This window comes from Branchiostoma belcheri, unplaced genomic scaffold (assembly GCF_001625305.1).
Source record: "Branchiostoma belcheri isolate BF01 breed outbred unplaced genomic scaffold, Haploidv18h27 scaffold332, whole genome shotgun sequence".
In the NCBI taxonomy this organism is placed as follows: Eukaryota; Metazoa; Chordata; class Leptocardii; order Amphioxiformes; family Branchiostomatidae; genus Branchiostoma; species Branchiostoma belcheri.
The window spans coordinates 27,644-39,234 of record NW_017803946.1 but is presented as its reverse complement, the minus strand read 5'-3'; the positions used below and the strand labels follow the sequence as shown (position 1 = coordinate 39,234).

Sequence of the window (11,591 nt, the reverse complement as noted above, 5' to 3'; positions counted from 1 at the left end):
ATCAGAAATTACAGCAAACTGCAAACCTATTCTACATTCAAATCTGACTTCGTTTTTGAGAAGTACCTTTCGTCCATCCAAAATAAATCTTTCGTCACCAACATTACCAAAATGCGAATCAGTGCACACTGTTTAGAAATAGAAAAAGGTCGTCATAATAATGTACCAGCCACTCACAGGCGCTGTCCTACTTGCAAACATACCATAGAAAATGAAGAACATTTTATGTTAACATGTCCTACCTACACTGAAGAAAGAAAAACACTTATGAACGCGATTAGCAACTATACAAATATAACATTACCTCAAACAATCTCAGATACTTTTACCTTATTCATGTCATGTCCCGATGCAATATCTCTATACATAGGCCAATATATATTTAATGCTTTATCCAAAAGAAATCATGTTATATCCGACCCAAACAACTGATCCCTATTACATGTATCATGTATTCCATATCCTACACCATACTGAATCAGATACACAAAATAGCCTAGTAATTAGTCTGTAGTTTTAGAGATCTCCTGTACATTTTCATGTAAGCATTGTTCCATGTTTATTACAATGTATATCACTTTTTTCTTTTTCTTTTAAGATAGTGTAGTATTAGACAAGTTTTGAAAAACATAACTTATAAGTGTTAGATAGATATAAGTAATAATGTGGATACCGACTTAGTATGTCGTTCATGTGCAAAAGTTGCCATACATTGTACCTGCTACAATTGTCGTGCAATAAAGTTTGATTTGATTTGATTTGAAATATAACGAAAGAGAGGAAATAAAGAGCGATAAGCCTATAGGCTTAGGACACACCTCTCGCCTAGCTGCGTCGGCCAAGCGCATAAAGTCGGGCCGCCGACGCCACCTGTAGCTGTGGCGGGCCCGACCAACAATCTCACCTGTTGCTAGTGATGACGTCACCAGGGCCTGGCATCTCCGGACGGGACGGTCCCCAATTGCGGCGAGTTGGAAGCGCCGTGGCCCAAGTTTTTGGCGCTTAGCCGACGCATGTAGGCGGGAAGTTTCTCTCGGAGGGACAACCGCCGGGCCATGAGGTGATTTGCGCCCGTAAGGGAACAAAAACCCTCAAAAGGGACTCTCTCCATTGGAAATGTATTACGCCAGTCCCTTTTGAAAGTGAAATTGATATAACGAAAGAGAGGAAATAAAGAGCGATAAGCCTATAGGCTTAGGACATACCTCTCGCCTAGGTGCGTCGGCCAAGCGCATAAAGTCGGGCCGCCGACGCCACCTGTAGCTGTGGCGGGCCCGACCAACAATCTCACCTGTTGCTGGTGATGACGTCACCAGGGCCTGGCATCTCCGGACGGGACGGTCCCCAATTGCGGCGAGTTGGAAGCGCCGTGGCCCAAATTTTTGGCGCTTAGCCGACGCATGTAGGCGGGAAGTTTCTCTCGGAGGGACAACCGCCGGGCCATGAGGTGATTTGCGCCCGTAAGGGAACAAAAACCCTCAAAAGGGACTCTCTCCATTGGAAATGTATTACGCCAGTCCCTTTTGAAAGTGAAATTGATATAACGAAAGAGAGGAAATAAAGAGCGATAAGCCTATAGGCTTAAGACACACCTCTCGCCCAGGTGCGTCGGCCAAGCGCATAAAGTCGGGCCGCCGGCGCCACCTGCAGCTGTGGCGGGCCCGACCAACAATCTCACCTGTTGCTAGTGATGACGTTAGGAGACATAAAAAGATCGGCGTTTTCAGCTGAGGTCCTCCCGTCATGAACAAGCTAAATAGGCTATTAGTTATCATGAACAGGCACTAAAGATGAAGCAGAGTACCCATGTTGCAGAGTACCCACATCGTGACATCGCCTCGTCACCTAACAGCTTGGGTAACGCCTGGGGTAACCTTGGTGATCACAGAAAGACTGTTAGATCATGAACAGGCACTACAGATGTGGCGGAGTATCTATGTTGAGGTCATTGCCGGGTCACTTAACAACTTGGGTAACACCTGGTATAACCTTGGTAATCATAGAAAGGCTGTTAGATATCATGAACAGGCACTATATACGGATGATTCGGAGTGTCTATGGTGCATCGCACATCATGGCATCGCCTCGTCACTCAACAACTTGGGTGCCGCATGGGGTGCTCTTGGTGATTACAGAAAGTCCCTCAGCTATCATGAACAGGCACTTCTCATGAGGCGGAGCATCTATGGTGAGGGCATATGCATTGCGCATCCGGATATCGTCTCGTCATTCGAAAGCTTGTGCGTCGTCTGCAGTTTGCTTGGTGATCACAGAAAGACCGCCTACTACTACGTTCAGTTCACAAGGATGAAGCAGATGATTGAAGAAACTTATAGACCCTGACATTGTGCCGCTTTCATGGATAACGTATCTCCTCAAAATTGTTCAATAAGTTATATAGAAAGCAGTTAAATTGTTCAATAAGTTATATAGAAAGCAGTTAAAATTGTTCAATAATTATATGGAAAGCAGTTAAAATTGTTCAATAATTATATAGAAAGCAGTTAAATTGTTCAATAAGTTATATAGAAAGCAGTTAAAATTGTTCAATAATTATATAGAAAGCAGTTAAATGAAACACTCAATCGAAAAGTGATTCTTCATTCTTTCAAATTGCCAATTCAAGAAGACAACAGACTTGCTTTTTACTTTGACAAACACTAATATTTGATATTAGTTATGATATAAAAACTGGTCAGAATAGTATTGTATCAGTCATGATAGAAGGAATACTGCAGAGTCTTGTACGCAAGTCAGAAGACATGTATTGTGCCGCCCTCATAAAGCCATTGTTTGTGACATGCAGTATCACATGGGAATTGCTTTACATAAAAATAAACTGTACCTCTCATTTGAAAATGTCTGATAAAATCGTTCATAAAAATATATATTTCTGCATTCAGTCAGTGTCAGATTTCTACTTACAAATAGGATCGGACCGACACATTTATACATGTACATGAATATACAATACGCTATATTTTTCCTGCATTATGACACAAGGAGAGAGAGCTAGAATTGCTTGTTCTCTTCTAATACTGTAAACTCGTTTACTTTGTCTTTTTTATTATTTCACAGCTTGAGAGAAAAGATTTTTGCAGTGTTTGAACTTTTGGGTTGAAACAAGTCTGAAGCAAAATAGAAATGCCAACCTCATATTTGCGGGGGTAGTTAGAGGCCAGCCCGAAAACGGTGAAAACAATGCCATCGCGAACATTTACAGCAAATTGTTAAGAAGCCTTTGCCTTTGCAGAATTTCTTTACAAGATAATACTTCATACATTCCTTCTGAAAAAAAAACATTGTAATATACATTTAGAATCATTTGACAGCTTATATGTCTTCACTTTCAATGGACACTTCATTACAAAGAGGTTGAAGGATAAGAAATGTCCTGTTCACAGCTGCTGGTAGACTGTTATGTCCTTGTTACTGCTGATGTACGTGGTGGTGTAACAACAGGAACCCTGGAGAGGCTCCACGGTTGTCCAGTAGGTCTGCCCTGTGGGAAGCGGCGTCTTCACAACCTGACCACGCTGAACCTTGATGGGCTCTGTGTTGTCATTGCCAGGTGTGACCGCTGATGATGCACTCAGGGACAAAATACTTTGTGCCTCTTCAAGTATGGACTGAAGGAGTCCACCGCACTTCACCCCCTCTGGTGCCTGGGTCTCCTCCTTCACAGAAGCTTGTGGATTTGCCATCTTTGGGTCAGGGAGGTGTAACTGGCTTCCATCGCATGAGGATTCCAGGCTGGCAGCAGAACTCAGCAGCTCTGATAGACGCAAGATGTCCTGAGACTCCTGGTCTAGCGCAGACACTGAATCTGCCCGCAGGGGGGAGCGGGAGTTGATGAGCAACTCTTCCAAGAAGGGAGCAATGTCTGAATGGTCCTCAAGACAATCTTCATGTGGCTTGCATACTGGCAGAGTAATACCCTGCTGTTCAATATCAGCTATTTGCTTCTCTTTGTTTGGAGATGCACAGTTGGCCAGGAGGTATTCTGGCAGGAAAGAATCGTCATGCTGTTCAATTTCAGGTGTTTGCTCCTCTTTGTTTGGAGATGGACAGCTGGCCAGCAAGTATTCTGGCAGGAATAAGTCACTCTGCTGTTCAATATCAGCTGTTTCCTCCTCTTTGCTTGGAGATGGACAGCTGGCCAGGAGGTATTCTGGCAGAAATGAGTCACTCTGCTGTTCAATATCAGCTGTTTCCTCCTCTTTGCTTGGAGATGGACAGCTGGCCAGGAGGTATTCTGGCAGGAATAAGTCACTCTGCTGTTCAACAACAGCTGTTTGCTCCTCTTTGTTTGGAGATGGACAGCTGGCCAGGAGGTATTCTGGCAGGAATAAGTCACCCTCCTGTTCAATATCAGCTTTTCCCTCCTCTTTGCTTGGAGATGGACAGCTGGCCAGCAGGTATTCTGGCGTCAAGAAGTCACCCTGCTGTTCAATATCAGCTGGTTCCTCCTCTTTGCTTGGAGATGGACAGCTGGTCAGGAGGTATTCTGGCAGGAAGTTGCGCTGCTGTTCAATATCAGCTGATTCCTCCTCAGACATCTGTGTCTGTGGTACATTTTTCAGCAGGTCTCTCAGCATGTTCGTTTCACTGTAGGAGAACAATAATGCAATGAAAGACATAAGTATACTCATTAATAATAAATAAAATAAATATCTTGATCAGTTAATAATTTTGCATGTAAGGAAAACTATAAAACTGCAATGAAATGATACTTTTTTTAAATTACAATGGAATATGGTAAGAATGGGAGGTGATTTCAAGAAAATGAGGGGAGCAAAGTTAACAGTTTACATCAAAAGTGCCTAACAAAAACTTTCAAAAAGATAAATACACTCAGGTAAATTTGCTGAGATGATTTGTGCTGTTTTAGTGCCAACCATAAATGTCAGATAATTGCACAAATATGTTGACGTTGGAAGTAAATTACAGTCATACAAACAATTACAACATTTCAAATTTTGGTGCAATAATGTAACCTAATGCTAGCCTGGGTACCATCCCCAGTAGTATATTCGCAAACTCTATAACTGGGTCTGGACTTGCACACATATAAAACGATTGGTCATGACGTCACGTAATGAGCTAGCCCGAGCAGCGGGGCTTCATTTGATTGGCTGAGCCTCAGAGGCGATGGCCAATGGCGCGCCTGCATTATTCAAGTGATGTTTGTTGTTTTGTAAACACATATCTTCGCGCGAGTGTTCCTTTTCTCGGTGCGTTCTTTTTTTTTACCGGTAGGACGCCCAAAACATCACGAACGAAATTATTCAATGCATCTTTTTGCTCCTTTGTGAGCGACGATATTCCGTCTAAATCGTCCAAAACGGACGTGATTGCGAGGTCAACATCAACCTCCGTGAGCTGAGCGGCTTGTGCGTCAGCCATGTTGATGATTTATCGCGGAAAGACTGACTACGGCTATATCACGTGCGCTTTAGCGTTCGGTTCGCCGTAGGACATGTTGATGATAAGGCGTTCGGACGTTCGAACGGACGCTAACGTCACCGTTCGGACGTCCGAACGGCCCTTACCTAATATGTACATACCCCAAAAAGGGCTTAGACGAGTAGGACCAATCAGCGCGCTCGTTCAAAATCTGAACGAATATTCAGACTCCAGACGCTACATATGTGTGCAAGTCCAGACCCAGTTATAGAGTTTGCGAATATACTACTGGGGATGGTACCCAGGCTAACCTAATGCCCCTTTAAGATTCATTGTAAAAAAACAATCATGTCAACTCACTTCCTCTGTTCCTCCAACAACACCTCCAGCTCTGCGATCCTAAATGCGAGCTCTTCTGCCTCCAGAGCTGAGATGTGACATCTCGCTTCTTCACGACTGCCAAAACTGGAAATAATTCAAACATTTTATAGTCAAATCTCATTCTTACATCAAGCTGTTAATGCTGTTAATTAAGTTACAATCACATGATGTCCTTTTTTCACAACCAACTATTGCTGCTGCCTGTTTGCTATCCTCCTCCAAGTATAATATAGAACAAGAAACAAGCTACACAACTCTACATTTCCATAGGTCACTTAAGTATCCTAGTCATGATACATGTTTGTCTTGCTGTCATTTAGAGACCTATCCAATTGTATCCCATTCTAAATTTCAATGATTGTCCCTGATTGTCATATATTAACTTCTTTGTGCCTTTATTGTAAATGCCTGACAATTCAGACAACTCTGCAAGATGGTATACAGGTACATGTATATATGTGACTAATGTTTCAAAGTGAAATAAGAAACGCAAGAGTCTCTGAAAAGCAAACGATCCCTGACCTCACCACCTATGATGAAGCCAAACCAAAATATACTGTCTGCCTTCATCATAGCTGGTGAAGGATGGAAAAGATTTGATGTTATGGAGCCACCCTTCAGGTGTTGCCAAAAAGACATTGAAGATGTAGTAACTCACCAGGCTCCACCTGTCTTCAGAACTGCCACCTGTGCCTTCAGATCCTCAATCTGGAGGTTCTTCTGGGCACACCTGTTGTAGATAATAAGGATTAGAATGTAATCAGATCCAAAGTGAGTACCTTAGTCCATGGGACAGAACCAAAGATTTTACATACTGGTATTACTACCTATGCCATTGCAGATTGGTAGCCAAATTGGACTGCTTAGCTTTGGTTCGAGACATCCTCTCGGATGGCATGTAAAGCTAGAGGTCCCATGATTGAGGAGAGCCACACCATGAGCATGTTAAAGATCCTACCACACTTCTCAACAAAGAAGGGGTCCTTGCTAGTGTGGGTGGATCAAACATTACAGTGTAGTCTAGTCTTACAAGACTACACTGTAATGTTTGATACCTATATCATTTTGACTGTTAACTTTTAAGAGTCAGTGTAAATCGTTTTTTCATTTTAGTTAGAAGCAAGAAACTTTTTCTTAACTGTTTGTTCACGACTTTAAAGATGTTGAAAACGATGATAGAATGTAACATACCTGTTCTTTTCTTGCTGCAGTTCATAAATGGCCCTGTAAAATGGAGGTGACAAACAATGACATTTTATGGAATAAGTGATAAAATGAATATCAATCGCTTTGTTTGGATTTACCACCAAAAAATAATACTTCCATCAATAATCCATAGGCATCTGGTCCTGCAGACATGCACAGGTATTAAATACACTGTTGGATCTCAAACAATAACAGTTCCAGTTACTGTACAGTAGTACTCACATTTCCAGGTCTGCATGAGACTCAGAGAGCTCCCTGTATTTGGGCAAATTCACAAGGTTTTTAATGATGTGAAAATTCACAGCATTACACAAGGTAATATGTTTTACACCAAGGGCGTAATGTGCTATTTGTTACAGAGCTGGACTTAAAGGCATCCAATGCAGTTTTTAGTGCCTGGAATCCCAATTTTTCAAAGCCAATATTCTTATCTACATACTGAGTTGAAACCACACTATCCCAATGTATCCCTCATGGAGCAAAAATTCCCAAAATTCTGACGGAAAATGGTTACTGGAAGGGCCCTTGGCTGAATTTTAGGGTACCACCCAGAAAATAAAGGACTCATCTTGGGGCTTGTTTCTGTGGTTTTAAAAGCCCAAAGTATGAAATTCTGACTCAAATGTGCTAATGTGGGACACTATGTGTCAATATCACAAAGATTGCCTTAATCAGAACATTTCCAGTTTTGCTCCCTGAAATGGCATTGGATGCCTTTAAATGTTTGAAAAATGTAAAAGTTGTGAAAGATGGTGATGTTTTTCTCAATTCTGACAAAAACTATTGTGAGTTGCAAGTTAAGTCATGCTCTGCAGTTATTCCAATGGTGATCTAGTTGATGGACTACAATTAATCATTGACAAATTCACAATTTACATTTCCAGGTGAAAATCAATGTCTGGAACTGAACTAACACATATTTCTACAAATGTATGTTAAAGGCACCCAAAGCAATTTCAGGGCAGTAAAACTGGATTTTCAGTCAATTTCTTGGTCATATTTTTAATGTAATAACTTGAACCAACCCTATCCCATGGCATACTGATATCTGTGAGGCACAAATGTGCTGTGGAAAACAATTGCTTAAATTTTTTTAGCCTGGTTCTTGATTTTTATTGGTGGTACCCCAAAATAAAGGGACTTCTCACGTAGCTTGTTTTTGGGCTGTTTCAAACGCTCCAAGTGGTGATGAAAATGTGCAGTAAATGTTAATCAGATTTCCTCATTCAGAATATTTCTGTTTTGCCACCGTGAAATTCCATTGGGTGCCCTTACATCAATGGTGGTAACTGTAACATTGTATTTCAAATTAAATGTTATAATTACCTCTCATGCTGGGCATTTGCATCATCTGCTTGCCTATGATATTAAAGAAAAATTATATGCATTGAAATAAACTGTTTTGATTACACTTTTGTCAAAGTTTTCAAATCCATAAAACTAAAATGTAAAATATTTTCCTGACAATTCAGTTACTGGAGGTTAATTTTTCTTTATTATTTTTGTATTTTTCCCTATATTGCTGATTGTGAGTGAAGCAAATACAGCATTTTCCCATTGGACTGTTCAATATCAACCTTTTCAATGTAGTTATCTCCATTATCAAGTGTTTCAATACCCCCATGTAGTGTCCAATACCCATAGTGCTTCGTAGTAACAATTGTTCTCAGGACCCTCATATAGTGCTTTTCAGACACAATTTTTGCCCACTGTATCCCCATACCCATACCCCATACCCCATTCTCCCCATAGGAGAAGAGGAAATCTGAGGAAAATCAATATATTTCATCCATACCATGGTATGGAGTGAAATAAAAATAATAGGAATTAAGCTGTGTCAAGCTGAGGCAAGACTAAAATACTTACAGCTTCTCATCAGCAAGGAGCATCTCCAATTCCGCATAACGGAAAGATGATCTGACTAAATCATCTTCAGAGACATCAACTTGCCTGTTTTGGGAGAAAACACAGAAACTTCATTTTGAACTCATTTATGTTAATAACCTTGTAAATGTAGTTTTAATGAAAACCATGCTTCATGTTTGAGATTTTGACCTGTAGTCACCACCATTTGTTGGCAAAGCAGGAACTTAAGGTCTTCTATACATTAGTTTAAAAAGACAGTAAGACATTAGACATTTTCTGACTAAAAGAATGTTGAAAAGAGGGTGATCTGTAAACTTACTCTTGAGCCACCTGTAGAAGTTTGCCAAACTCCCTGAAAATTAGGGAGGATTAGCTTTTTTGCATAAATCAAAGAACACTAGAAATAGTTCTCCTCTCTTCTCAGACATGCACACACAAACACACATGCAAACACACACATGCATGCAAACACACACACGCAACACAGACAGACACACAACACAGACACACACACACACACATGCAAACACACACATGCATGCAACACACACACACAGACACACACACACACATGCAAACACACACACACACACACACACATGCACACACAAGTCATGCTCACACATACACAGGCACACATATACAAACACACAAACACAAGCACACAGTCACATACATATGTTCAAGCAGATACCCATTCAGCACCAAGGACAGGTACATTTTTCTACATGAAAACATTGACAACTTGGAAGGCAAGGACTTCCCGCCACTGTTATAAGAGCATTTCGGATTGCTACATACAACTGTATTCTGAATTTTACATCTGACCTCTGAAGTTGTTTTTTTTCGATTCAGAAAAAATTCAGATAGCCTTATGACTATATTGTTCTGTATGGGACCATATTTTTTCACAAGCTAGAGGATATTTTTTGGTTGTGAGGACTGGTCAGGTATCTTCGAACACCACTCTTACCTGATGGGTAGGGAGGTGTCTTCTTTCTTCTCGAGAAACAATCTGGAACAAAACAACAAGTAGTGAGGACTTGACATACATACATGTAGCATTATGTGACGTTAACATCATGATATGAGTATCTCCAAAATCACTGGGGCCTTGCCAGTAGTAACTGTTTGAATGAAATTGTTTTAATTGGTTCAAGTTATAACAGAAATGTACAAACAGGATACTCTGGCATTAATTTTACATTGTTTCAGTTGCAGTGCCTTAATAGTCAGTTGTCAGGTTGATATCATTTGGCGAAGGTGTAAGTTCATGGAACTCTAGTTGTTTCTACATGTACTTACTTGTGTCAGTTGTCAGGTTGATATCATTTGGTGAAGGTATAAGTTCATGGAACTCTAGTTGTTTCTACATGTACTTACTTGTGCATAGCCAGCAGGGTCTCCTGGAGTGTAGTGGCATCCCTCCTCACACTGAAAGGGGAAAGCAGATAAAGACATTTACAGTGATGTAATATCACTGCAACATTCCTGAAACATGTGTTGTCTCTACCTTAGTAAATACTAGCAGTGGGTACTTATAGTTCAGCTTAATCAGGTTCAAGTTCAGGTCCAAATCCAGAGGATCAGGTCTGAACCTGAACCTGATTATGGTATTACAGTAAAAATAAGGTAGTACTATTGTACATTGTAAATCATATTTTGGAGAGAGAGATACACAAGCACTGGATCATAATCTACATTTTTTTTTTACTCAGTATTTTGGATGTTACTCCCAGTTGGGCCAGGTTCAGCCAAACCGGTACCCATCCCTAGCATATACAGTACTGTAAATTCATTTCCTTTTGCAGTGGTTTTATTTCTCAATAGGAAAATGGGATTTTGCAATTGAAACAATTCTGGTGTACAGTACAGTAGTAATACAAAGTAAACCTGACTAAACAGTTTCTTATTAGCTAACCAGCTGCTCTCTCATTGGTCTAATCTCTAATTGCCATGCTATCATTGGTTGAACTGCTGAGCGAGTTAGACATTCATTCAGGATCCGTATTTAAGTTAAAGCTGACTAAACAGTTTCTTACTGGCTATCGGAGTTAGCTGGGTCTCCTCCCTGACTCTGCTGAGAGTAGGAAAGGGAACATGCTGGAATGTGAATAAAACAACACAAACACAACACAACAGAACAAAGCAAGCAAAAGAATAGCAAAACCAACGGATAAACATGTTGATTATGGCAGAAATAAAGGCGAAGGATGGAATTATATGAGAGACGGTGTAGTTTGGTCACCTTAACTGAAATATTTGAAACGTAACTTAGTAGAGAGAATAAGAACAGCAGAGAAAATATGAAGATGAAGAAATGATACGACGCACGGAAGACCATACAAAGTCGGTATCCAACTGGTCCCGCTTAGAATTTCTTGAGTTAAAGTTTTTAAGAAAAAGATAAACAACTTACCTTTATTTTCCGCTGGACGCCTCTCACTTCTTGCTTTGGTGGCTCAGTCGACATTTTCCCGTCGTTTTGACGATTGACCTCGTAAGTTCAGTAAACAAAGTCGCAACTTCAGAACGCCAGACCTATACCACAGTCATCAAAAGAAACGGAGTTTCATGGTTTCATCCGAAGCAAACAGTGCGTTTATATGCTTACAGATATATTCTCAACAACAAATAGAAGTAAATTGTTTCTCTTTTTCTGAGTCAGCGTGTCCTTACAAACTTTGTTGACCTTGGAAACCTAGACGAACTTGGTCAGCGGTTGTTTGTGC

The 11,591-nt window shown here is 40.6% G+C and overlaps 1 pseudogene; it reads right to left on the bottom strand.

Annotated features, from left to right (window-relative positions):
• Positions 1–3,299: 3,299 nt before the first annotated feature.
• On the bottom strand, positions 3,300–11,332 carry LOC109475334 (annotated as a pseudogene).
• Positions 11,333–11,591: the final 259 nt, after the last annotated feature.